Here is a 13,591-nt window from a genome sequence, read left to right as displayed (position 1 = left end):
TGTACACTTTGTACCTAATCTGAGTTCCTGGAAAAAAGAAGAGTTCACATGAGCTCAAACATATATTATGGGATCTGTTTTTGCTTGCTTCTCTGTTTCCTGGCAGATTTTACCTTTTCACCTGGTCACTATTGCCAGAAACTAACATCCTCACTGTCTTCCCACCCATCTCTCTCTCTCCCTGGGCCACAGGCCCTCCATCTATCTTATACTCCCATTCCCTAAGATGTTGCCTGGAACCCTCGCTCTGGCAAAGTGACTGTCTCAGCAAAAGACCACATGCTCATGTACACAAGGAGGCTATCTGGTTCACAGTGAGTTGAATGTTAAGGCTTTTTTCCTTGTTCTGTACTCTTAAACTGTATGATGATATTCAACAGAGAGGATACTTGGGGTGCCACCATCCAACAACATTGAGTTCCACTATTTCAATCGCTGGCCCTTGTTCACCACGCCCTTCCCATGAATGTGCAAAATGGCCAGGCCCACAGTTAATGGCCCCTCGTCTTCTTTCCCCTTCATCCCCAACCCCCACCCCACAGGAAGAACTGCGTCCTCTGACACACACCCAAAGTATGACTCAACCCCCTCTGCAACTCTCCATGGACTGGTAATTCCCACACAGTAAACTGAGAAGCCTACATGGAGCTGAAGTATTTTTCCTGAGGACCTGCCCAAACAACACACAGACACATACAGTCAAGGCTGTTTATTTATCTTTCAGAATTATTTCAGACACCTGAATTATTCCAGGTCTACTGGTGTCTCCCGCTCCATCCGTTTCACCACCAGACCAGTCTTCATTACTTTCCTGTGCATGAGAACTATACCGGCCATTGATCTTCATGTGAAGCAGCTTCTTAGGTTTTCTATTTTAGGTAAAGAGGGACGCTTCATCATAAGTTTCTCAAAATCAGGGGTTTCCTTTCAAAACAGACACAGAGACAGATATATAAACCTATCCTCTCTGAACAATCCTAAAGAGAGTTTCACTCTTCCAAGTTGGTTCCCAGGAGAGAGTCTGCAATCTTTCACATTTCCTAGAAGCAAATACTAAAACAACATGCACCCCAGTCTTCCCTGTAGAACTATTTACTATATCTAGGACATGGAAGCAACCTAGACGTCCATCGGCAGATGAAGGAATAAGGAAATCATGGTACCTGTACACAATGGCATGCTGCTCAGTTCTAAAGAGGAACACATCAACGTCAGTTTTAGTGAGGTGGAGTGAACATGGAGCCTATAACACAGAGTGAAGGAAGTCAGAAAGAGGAAAAGAAATACTGCATGCTAACACAAATATATAGAGTTTAGGACCACGTGGGAGGTACTGACCATCTGACATGCAGGGCAACAGATAAGACAGAGACATAGAGAACAGCCTTTTAGATTCAGTGGGAGAATGTGAGGGTGGGATGATTGAAGAAAATAGCCCTGAAACACATATATTACCAGTGTAACAGAGACGATCAGTGCGAGTTTGATGCGTGAAGCAAGGCACCCAAAGTTGAGCTGTGGGACAACCCAGAGGGATGGGGTGGGGAGGGTGGTGGGTGGGCAGGGTTCAGGAACTGGGGGAACACGTGTACACCTATGGCTGATTCATGTTGGCTGACGTATGGCAAAAACCGTCACAATACTGCAACTACCCTCCAGTTAAAATAAAGAAATCTCTGTAATCCTGCACAATGGCCAGTATTTTCAGAATGATTGTGGCGGGCAAAAGAGATGCAAATGAAAATTAGCAGAGAAGTGTGATGATCAAAATGGAAGCAAATGATGGTCAGTGGGGTATAGCCTTGCACAAAGAAGACTCACAGACCTTTATGGAAAGGGGACTTCGTGAGGAACAGTAGGTGGGACCCAATTTAAGAGGAACCTGAGGGCAGAATTGTTGGCCATGGAACGACAGCTCAGAGATGTGCAGCTGAGTCAGATTTAAATCGGGGTGACTTTGGACTGACCAGGCTGCTTCATCTACCTCAAGCTTCCCTAGTTAGAAACACTTGCTGTCTCAGGCTGATGCCCTCGTGCACTGGTGTCACTCTGTACTCCAGGGAGTCTCAATCTCTCCACAAGTGGAATAAGTGACCAAGGCTCCTGGAAAACACTTATGTCAGTGCCCAGTCCCTGGTCTCCTCATCTCTTGTCCTCCCAGTACCTCTCGTGGTGGAGCCTTCCTCCTCATGTAGTACTGCAAAGGATTGGGCCACAGATCCTTAATGATGATCTGCCAGGGAATGAGCAAGGTCAGCACAGGGCTGGCCAGACCCCGGGCCCTCCGGTGTGCTGCCAAGAACTCCAACATCCACTGCCAATTCTGGCCCAGAGACCCAGTGGGACCCCACCTCAGCAATCATGCCAGATCCTGTGAAGTTATGGTCAAAGAACCAGTTGAAGAAGTTAACACTGCTGTGGTGGTGCCTGTGGCTGTATGCCTTACGTTCAAATCCCTGGTACCACTGAATTGGTGAGGAATGAGATGATCGGTATCCTGCAAGAAAAGGAGTATGGGAGAAAGACCTAAATCACTTTCCAAGTTCAACCTACCCCTTTCTGCCCCCACACCCCAAGTCCAGCGAGCTGCCTCTTACCAGCTGCTGTGATCTTGCAGCAAACAGTGGGATGTCTGAGATCCTCCACCTGCCAGGACAAACTGTGCAGGGTGGCGTGAGTGTGAAACCTCTTTATACAAGAGCTGTCCTTTTCTGTTTTCAGGGATATATCATCTCCCCTCCCCTCCCCATGCACCTCCCTTCCTCAATTATCAGTATCTGCTGCCTGACCTTTTAAGTTGGTCGTGTAGTTAAGTATGTCTTTATCTCGAACACTCATCATGACTGACATTTCGGGGTGGTTCATAAACTGCTTTTAGGTCAAGGAGCCTCTAGATGTGCTGGAAGAACAAAGCTAGCCTAAACAACAGTAGCCTGGCATTGTCTGACTTCAACTTGCTACCAGTTAACTCCTCACATCTCTGTCCACACAGACTGTGTGAAGGCCCAACAAGCCCCAAGGCTATGCCTATCAACCCAAGGAGGTCCTGTGCCTAACAGAAAGGTCCTAAGCTCCATCTCAGCCTCCTAAAAGTTAGCTTATTTCTGGAAAACAAGCACTCCTAGCTGCAACTAGCATGAGCACTTACACACTGCAACATCACCCCCAAATTCATTCAGCTTTTTGGAGAAGACCTGTATTCCGGACAAGCCTTTTCTCTGAAGAGTCCCTGGTACTAATGACAATTCTTATTGGGACCTCTGCAAGTAAAGCCCAAGTATCAATTATTCCTCCTAACTAAAACAGCAGGACATCACCCATCATATCTGGACAGCAGTCAATACCCATCATCCAATAAACACATTTTGTACCCAAACTGCCAGATCTGTAAACTGCTTTTGCAACAGCCCAGGTAAAACAAATTCCACAAGCACCACACCAAGGATACAACTTTGACCCAGAAGCCACGGATTCCCTGGATGATGGCGCTTCTGTGTTCTAGATGCAGCTTCCGCCTCTGACAGTTCTTGTCTTTCAGCCGAGGGTGGGCCCTTTGGGCTTTCTTATTCACAGGATCCAGCTCCACCTGCAGGGCTGCCAGCGCCTCCATTGGCGGCCGGTCACTCAGGGCTCCAGGTCTTGGATGTTCCTGGCCCTGCTCCTCCAGCTTTCTCTCCCGCTCTTCTGAGGACACCTGCTCCGGCTCCTCGTTCGCCGCCACCACCTCCACCTCCTCCATGATGTCTTCCACCAGCAGCTGGAACTCCTGCTCGATGCCCGCCACCTCTCCCTCCTCCAGGGCCGCGCCTTTCTCTACTGCTTCCACCCTGAACAGGGCGACCTCTTCGCCTGGTGTGCCACTTGGGACCTGCATCGCCTCTGCCTCCCCGACCCGGCAGGCAGGGCCCAGGGCACCTGCCGCGTAAAGATCCAGGCTCACAACTAAAATCCAGGTTCGGGGGAGCTCCCGCCTTCCTCTGGCCCCATCTCACTCTCCATGTGGCCCTGGCGGTGACCCTGAGCTGCGAAGTAGCTGGACACGAGAGCACAGCAAGTGGCCAGCACAGCCCACCCACCCGCTGAGGTCTACTCCACACCAGCAACTGTTTGCTTGCCAACAGCCTACAGGCAGGGAAGGGGAAACACCCGTGCGCAGAGCTTTGTGACGCCATGCACGCACGGACTATGTCGGCAGGAAGCGGCCAAACTCTACATCCTGACCACCAGACCTCATCACGAGCCAATCAGACGGAGTCTAAAGGTATTTGATCACTGGGACACGCCCCTTGGAATTCTGGGCACTCTGGCAGTGGGTGACCCAGCGGCCAAACCCTGCTCAATGCAAAGGACGCCTGTCCACTCAAGCCGTTTGCTTGACCAGCAGTGCAGAAGTGCCTGACGAGAGACTGGGAGAGTCAGGCCAGTTGGGAGGCAAAGGAAATGAACCTGAACTTGACACTGCAACCATCCTCAAGGTTGAAATTGCCTCTGGAGCAGCGGATGACTATGTGTGTTCATGGATCCTCACAGGTGAGACAAGCTTCCTGGATACATCAGGGACATAGTTGCTCACCTTAGATCCAAACTGCAAGCCATGGGCAGGGCATGGGGGTGGATGTGGGGGCATACACTGACCTCACCCTGGCGCAACTGATGCAGAGTCCATCTCTACACTTGGGCCTTAGGCTAGAGCAGTGGCAGGAGAGCAGCCTTCCTCTGAGGAAGGAGCACACCACTTCCCTCAGCTCGCTGTCCGGGCCCCATGCGGCAGGCCCAAGGCAAACCACCCTGAAAGACCCTGGCCCAAGGTCTGTCAGCTCTCGGGCTCCGCCCTCCCCCCACCCCACCCCACCACCGCCCTGCCTCCCCCCACCACCCTGGCTGGCGGCTTAGAACAGGCACCTGGGTGCCTAAGGATATGCGGCATGTGCCCAGAAAGGGACCTGGTGAACGCCCTTGGCAAGCGGACACATTCACTGTTAGGACTTACAGAGGTCAGTAAGTGCAGGGTTATGGGACAAACGGCTGGAAAGCCCCACCGCTTTTCTACTTTACTTCATCATTTATTTAAGGTTCAAGGACTTTCGGTTTTGCATCAACAGACAGAGGCTTGTCCCCAAACTGCGGTTGAATAAAATCCCTGGTTCCCTGATGAAGACAGTTTCGATTTAGAAATTTGGAACCAGGATTAAAAAACAAAAACAAAGAAATGAAAAGAAACAGTTAAAGGAGCCACAAGACAGAGAGAAAATATTCCAATAGATTCCTGGCCCTTGTGGGCCCTCATTAAAGCCATGATCTTGCCATTTCAAGGCAACTCTACCCCGCCCCCCCGCTCCCCCTCCCCCCGATATTCATCAACAAGTGGAATGCTCATTATACAAATATAAATTAGATGATAAGAATTTACAAAAGGCCTAATTAAAACAACATAAAATGTTTCAAAACGTCCCCACCATCCCTGCTCTGGCTGTCCCAAGCGCTCCTCCTCCTCTTGTAATGGACATTCCAGGACAAGATAAATCTGATGATGAATCTTCTGATGCTCTCTTCGACACTAAAGCCAACAGTACTTTTTTTGATGACAATGATAAGCCCCTAAAACACACTCATATTTATAAAAACAGATGATCCACTCATTCTCCTTCACGACAAAGGCTTTCTGATTTACTGGCTTTACAATCTCGAGTCTCTGAGGCCAATGATCTTTTTGCCTTTCCTGTGTTAAAAAACGTTAATGCTCAAGGACAACTAATACCTCAATATGAAGACATAGATTTTTCTCACATACAACAAATGAAAAAGGCTATAACTATGTAAAGGCACTCATCCACCTTTTACTAAAAACAAAAAAAGTCTAAACAATATGACATCTTCTACTGAAAATGTTATTCCTTGTGATTGACAAATTTTGATAAAAGCTCTTCTTAAACCAAGAAAACATCTTCAACAGATAATGTGGTTTCATGATGTGGCCCAAGATCATGCCAATTCTAATGCTTGAGCTGGCACTCCCCAAAACAAAATTCCTTTTAAAATGTTAACTGGTATGGGACAATTTGATTCAACGAGAGCTCAGATACAATGCCCACCTTTGCTACATGAGCAATTGAAACAAGTTGCCCTTGAAGCTTGGGATGAAATTACTCCTCAAGGAAAATCTAAAGATCGTTACACAAAGATATTACAAGGGCCTAATGAAGCCTATGCTGATTTTTTCAGTTAGACTGGGAGTTGATATCTCCCGTAGTGTTGTCGGATAGGAGGCCAAAGTATAATTAGAAAAGCTGCTTACATATAAAAATGCAAATCAGGAATGTCAAAAAGCCATCGTTCTGATTCGTGAGACTGGAAATGTTATTGATTATTTAAAGGCTTGTTGCAACTTAGGATCAAAAACTCAAAAAAATGTAAATGTTAGCTAAAGCAATGACTGCTATCTTTAAAAAGAAAAATGAAAGGTGTTTTGTTTGTAGGGATAAGAGCCATTTGAAAAAGGATCACCAAATTACTTCTTTTACCTTACATTTCTATTAACTCTTCGAATGATATACAGACAGGTGGATTTGGTAATACTGATCAAAAGCAATCCTTATGGACATCAATGGTACCTAAATATGCACGACCAAATATAAGTATCAAAAATAATGACGAAAGATTCTCTGGTCTTCTTGATACTGGATCTGATATTACCATTACTTCCAAACATTTATGACCCAAATCTTGGCCTATACAGAGAATTTCTTGCCAAACTGCAAGAATATCTCAAACCAAAGTACAAGAGGTTTATAAAAGTATCCAAATATACTCATGTGAGAGACCAAAAGGCCAGCCTACAACCTTACAACCTTATATGATAGATGCACCCCTTAATGTAATAAAAGGAGATTTACTTATACAATGACAAACTCAAATATATATTCCACGTTTTTTCCTAGGGGCCACTGCTCATTTAATAAACAATACACTTATTAAAATAAGTTGAAAAAAAAAAATGACGAGCCTGTTGGGACAGAGCAGTCACCCCTTACAAAAGAGAAATTAAAGTTTACTAAAAAAAACTTATAAATACACAATTGAAATTAAAACATATTGAGAAATCTTGCTCCCTTTGGAATTCTCCCATTTTTATAATAATGATAATAATAATAATAATAATAATAAAACCTAACAAATGGCATCTTTTAACAGACCTTCAAAAGGTTAATGCATCTATGAAACCTATAGATACATTACAACCAAAAAATTCATCACCTACCACTATTCCTCAAAACTGACATCTTACAGATTTACAAGACTGCTTTTCTTACTATACCTTTATACCCTCTAGACCAAGAGTAATTTGCCTTCTCTCTTCTTTATCCTAATCATACCGGGGCTCATAATATCAATGGACTATGCTACCTCAAAAAAAAAAAAAAAAAAGATAAATTCTCTCACCGTGTGTCAATATTATGTAACCAAAGCCCTTGGACCTATGAGAAAATAATTTCCTAACTTTCTCGTTGTTCATTATATACATGATATATTGCTTTCAACTCCATCTGTTTTAAAAACTCAACAGGTGTTTGACATAACTCAACAATGCTTAAAAACGTCTAGATTAATCATTGCCCCTAAAAAGATTCAAACATCTACACCTTACTATTACTTAAGATTTGTTGTTAATAGACAACATATTACTCCCCAACTAACAAAGATTCATGTTAATAAATTATCACCCTTAAATGATTTTCAAAACCTTTTAGGCAAGTGCTCAGGGCTGGTGCACTGGGAAGACCCAGAGGGATGGGATGGGGAGGGAGGTGGGAAGGGGGATCGGGATGGGGAACACATGTAAATCCACGGCTGATTCATGTCAATGGATGGCAAAAACCACTACAATATTGTAAAGTAATTAGCCTCCAACTAATAAAAATACATGGGAGAAAAAAACAAAAACAAAAAAACAACCTTTTAGGCGATGTAAATTGAATTAGACCCTCTTTAAACACTACAAGTTATCAACTGACTAATTTAACACTTTAAAAAGAGATCCCGATTTAAATAGCCCTCATTCACTTTCACAAGAAACACAAGAAGAACTCTGTTTAATACAAAATAAATTGCAAAAACCGTCCCTTACTCATATTAGACTTGATTTACCTCTAGAGTTTTTTATACTACCCCCTCTCCATTCTCGCACAAGACTCTTACCGAACAAAAATACGCGATAGAATAAATCTATACCCATTTTAGAGAGATAAGGTCACTTACAGCTTGTCTTGATTTGATTACTCTAATAATTATCAATGAAAAAAAAATAAAACTAGAGCTCTAATCGGCCCTAATCCTCATAAAACTGTAGTACCTGTTAGTAAATCTCAGTTTAAAATTGCTTTACAAACTTCTACCGATCTCCAAATAGCCTTTCTGAAATATTTTGGAGAAATTTCATTTCATTATCCTTCTAACAAACTTAGAAACGTCTTCAAAAATACTAAATTTCTTATCTCTCCCATTGTCACATCACAACCTATCCGTATCACCACAAGCTGATGTTTTCTATATAGATGGGACTAAAAACACCAAAGCCTCATTCTAGTGTCTCAAAAAATGTAAAGTACTTTATACTAAATTTCACTCTGCTCAACAAAATAAATTATATACTCTCATTCAGATTATTCACCTATATTCTTATCCTATTAATACAGTTTCTGACTCCTTATATTCAGTTTTTGTATTAAAAAATATAAAAACTTCTACCATAAATTCTAATCAACCTATTATCCCACAACTTTTTATTGAACTATACTATTGTTAAGAACCACACTTCCTCCATTTATATTACCCATATTTGAACACAGTCTTGTCGTCCTGGCCTTATAGCTCATGAAAATGAACAAGCTGATAAACTTGTCTCTTTTACTACTCCTGAAGAGCAACATGCTCTATTACACAACAATGCTGGCTCATTACATCAAATTTGGAAAATTCCATACCAACATGCTAAAAGAGTCATTAATAATTGTTCTACTTGTAGGCCCCTACATCTTCAACCCATTACACAAAATATAAATCCTCAATGATTACAGCCCAGTGAACTGCGACAAATGGATATTACCCATTGCCCTGAACTTTCTCCCTCTTCCTTCTTACATGTCTCAATCAATACAAATTATTCTTTTATATCGGCTACACCTCTCCAAGGTGAGACTTCACAACATGTTATAACCCACCTGTTAACTTGCTTTGCAACAAAAGGAACACCTAGTTCTAGAAAAACAGACAATGGCCCTGCCTATATTTCTAGACACTTCAAACAATTTTTACATTCATTCTCTATTAAATATATTACAGACATTCCTTCCTTATAATCCACAAACATAGGACACAGTTAAACGAACACAACACACACTGAAACTACAAATTAAAAAATAAATAAATAATAAAAAGGGGGGATACACAGGGACACTTCTATCTTCCTTATCCAGAGCAGACTTTACCAGATTTCAATGCAATATATGCTTTAATCCTATAACTACTGTTAATACAGATTTATTTGTTTTACATTTTTTAAACTTACCACAAGGAGATATTTTTACAAAAGCAGAAAAACATTTCAAGACATTGAGGGATACCTCCCTTCCTCTGCCCATTCGGTATCAAGATGGGTTGACTAAACAACGGAAATCTGGAAAATTAATATCACAGGGAAAGGGGTGTGCTTGTATTTCTCCAGATGGATCCAACGGAATCAGTTGGCTCTCTCTTTGGAAGATCCGCCTCAAGGGAGCCACCAGCGTTCAAGATAGAGAAGAAACGGTGAAATCCCCAGGAGGTGGAGATTCCAGTATAAGCCATGGCGGCTTTAAAAAAATTCCAAGAAATGCCACACTTGACGTCATCGAACTTGTGATCTCCCTACTTGGGGACAGATAAAAACCCTTACTAATCAAGCTAAAAATCTGGTTTCTCCACAGGGGATGCCTCGGAATCCTGAACATATTTTTGTCGCTACACTTCCTTTGCTTGCTTTTGCTTACCCTGCTCAGGCTGACTTGATTAATCACACTTATTGGGCTTACATACCTAACCCCCCTTTATTGCAGGTTATAGAATGGACAGACGTAGGACTGATCATATTCACTAACGACTCAGTACATATGCCTCCTCCTTGGAGCTTGGAGGGGCCCTCTCATCCTGGGGAAGCAGGAAGACTAACATTTCTCTAGGCTATGAAATCCTTCCTTTATGCATGGGCCCAACAGAATTATGTATTCATGTTAGTTGACAAACGTGGGCTTTCATCCTGCCTCTAAAAAAGAACTTCTTCACATTGCTTGGACTGTTTGCTGCCCTGTCCTCTTATGAAATCCATGCCAATACTACCAAAGCTCTAGGAAAAGGACAAAACTTTGAATATAAGGGGTTTACACATAAGGACTTTAAATATACTCCTGTTTATTGGGATAGATGTCAAGCTAAATCACAAAAATTAATGTTTGTGGCCAATTACACCATTGTTGATTGGGGACCCCATGGTATATGGCTATCTAACTGCTCAGATGATATTAACAGTGCTATATGTGATTCTGTTACTCAAGTAACATAGAAGATTACCAACAGTTCAGTGGTACACTTCCATGACAAAGGACTCCTAGGATGGCTTGACAGCAAAATGGCACCTCCTTGCCCTCAAATCATCCTCAATAAATGGATTGGGCCTGAACAATGAGACATCTGGAAACTTGCTGCAAATACTGAAAAACATGGAACTTGGGCTGGATATTTCACAGGGACCAGTCATAGTCAGAGTAACTATTCCTTCTGTTACAATCATTCATATTTTATACAAGTTTCCCCTTCCTTTTGTTATAGCCATAGGAAACTTACAATTTAATAAGACTTTATGTTCTATGACTTGTATGGGTTGCAAATTGTATACTTGTCTTAATTCCTCTATTTCTCTAAAAAAAAAAAAAAAAAAGAATCTCTTTTGATTCTTCAATCTCAACATAGTCTATGGTTGCCAGTAGATCTCCAACAGCCCTGGGAAGAGGGTCCCATGGCAGGACTTGCCTCCCAGTTACTCATTAAATTACTCCGACGATCTAAGTGATTCATTGGATGGTTAATTCTTGGCATTTTGGGGTTAATAGCCATTTGCACCACTGCTGCTGTCGCAGACATTGCTTTACAAACTTCAATTCAAATGCAAAACTTTATTCAAAATCAGACTAAAGATGCTCATACTATATGGGTCACTTAGGTTCAGATAGATGAAAAAGTTCAGAATACAGTTCAGGAATTAAAAACAGCCATCCAATGGGTTGGAGATCAATTAATAGATTTTATAAAAACAAGTATTATTAAATAGTGATTGGAATTCTACTCAATTTTGTATCACGCCAGTTCAGTTCAACCATAGTGCTTACAATTGGGAACAAATCAAATTTCACTTACAAGATATACATAATAACACTGCCTTAAATGTACAACTGTTGCAAAAGGAAATCTTTGAAACCTTCTCTAAGAGTCTACCATCTTCCAACAATTTGGAAACTTTAGCTGAACAGCTAGTTGATCAATTATCTGGACTAGACCCTCGAAGATGGTTTCAAAACATTACACCTAGTATTGCATTTGGAGCTATAACACTGATAAATATCCTGGTGATTATATTTGTAGTATACCGATGTCTTTCAACTAAAATTGTTCAAACAAAACAAACTCAATTGGTCAGGGCCCTTTTTACAAAAACTGTCTACAGTCACCCCCAGTTAGGAAAAAATAAAGTATGTGGAATTGTCAGGGGACATTCAACTTTAAGGGATCCAATATGTTTTCTTCCTTTGTGTGAAACTTCTCAAGGACTCTCTGTTCCTTATCAGTTCCTGGAAAACAGGAACGAGCAGAGCTGCATGCAATTCTCAGGACTGAGATCATGGGAAAGAGCACCTGCTTGGATTCCCTTCAGTGACTCCCTCCCCACTGACTCTCTTCAGTGACCTTTTACTTAAAGGACTATCCATTTTGTTGCAACTGGTGGAATTTTATTCTTTTTAATGGCTGAGTAATTATTTTATTGAAGATATATAAGCATGTGTTTCTGCAAATGAAGCACCCTCGTTTCACTTGAGACTTGGGTCTCTTGCATCCTTCTTCTCATCGACTCGAGTCCCCAGGTCCCAGTCTATGAAGATCGTGACAATTAGTGAAGTTTTCACAGGGCTTTTGCATATTTGCCTATTTCATTCTTTAAAGATTGATAAGATGTCATGAGATTGGTCACAATTGTCTCCATGAAAAGCACATATGAAGTGGCAATGGGGGTATCTGGATGCTCATGGGAAGATGATGTTAGGAAGATGAAAGGATGGCCTTCACAGTGACATATTTGAAGATGTCAGAAACAATGGTCTAGACTGACTGCTATAGTGAAACAAAAGGGGATGGCCAGTAAGGTCATAAGTAATCCTGTCATGAGACTAGAGAAGAAGTTGAGATGCGTGATTTACATTTGAGATCAAGCAGGATCATTGTATGTAGGCAGTGTATGCAGTGGGGGGGGGAGGGGGGAAGACTTAATGAGAAATAGCTCAGAGACATAGGGACTTACTGATGTCTATGACAAATGGACTATTTATAAGGGCTGCTGATTTCTCCTCAGAGCTTCCCACACACTATTATGTCAATTAGCCATCTCACAGTCCACTTTCCCATGGCTTTTCTTTATTCCGAACACTCCTCAGAAGCTTAGCTTCTCTGTACTTTTGCGTTTTATCTCCCTTTACATTCACTCCCTTTACAGTCACTAAGTCATGTCCAAGTGAGAGCCCAAGGAGTGCAACACGGCAGCAATTTGCTGTAGACAAAATCTTGTGAAGCAATTGTACTCCAATAAAATTAACTTTTAAAGGTATATACACAACTTAACTCTACATGATTCTCACATCAATTAGGAAGTCAAAAGAGGAATTCTCAATGTGAATACTCTAATGACAAATTCAATATAAAGCCCTGAAAAATGTATAATGCACTTGTGAAGAAAAGAGTAAGAATGAAACTGCCAATGTACATGTACCAGTGTATATGTGTGTGTCAAAAGACTGAAAGTTGTCCCCCCAAATAAAAATTACTTAAAAAAATGTGGCAACAGAACCATCATCAGTCAGTTGGGTTTAGCTGACATGTTGTGCTTGTGTATTTGTTATATTGTAGTGTTTTAAATTTTTATGTATTTAATTCTATTCAATTGCTTTGTCACACAAAGCCTTGTACTAACCTATTATGGATGATTGTTAATCAGTGTGCTCTTTTAAACCTCCTTCACTCATTCATTTAAAAAATTTTAGTTTTTCATTCACAAGAAATTTATCTTTCCAAAAGTTTAACCAGTTATATCTATATGTTGAATTGTCTTCCCACGATTGCTGTAGGTACTTGAAAATCATGTGTGTGTGTGTGTGTGTGTGTACATATTAAGGCATCCACTTCAAAGGTCTCCTTCTGAAATCAAATGTACAACTTGGTAAAAAACCATGTCACCCTACCCCTGAAATGCCTGTTTTAGACATTCCTGGCTGACTCAGATAAGTAATATCTTGAA

General features: G+C 41.7%; 1 pseudogene; it reads right to left on the bottom strand.

Annotated features, from left to right (window-relative positions):
* Positions 1-2,119: 2,119 nt before the first annotated feature.
* Positions 2,120-4,104, bottom strand: LOC122436385 (annotated as a pseudogene).
* Between the last annotated feature and the right edge of the window lie 9,487 nt (positions 4,105-13,591).

Source organism: Cervus canadensis, chromosome Y, assembly GCF_019320065.1.
Source record: "Cervus canadensis isolate Bull #8, Minnesota chromosome Y, ASM1932006v1, whole genome shotgun sequence".
Lineage (NCBI taxonomy): Eukaryota > Metazoa > Chordata > Mammalia > Artiodactyla > Cervidae > Cervus > Cervus canadensis.
The sequence above is the reverse complement of the archived record's forward strand: the minus strand, read 5'-3'. Positions and strand labels throughout refer to the sequence as shown.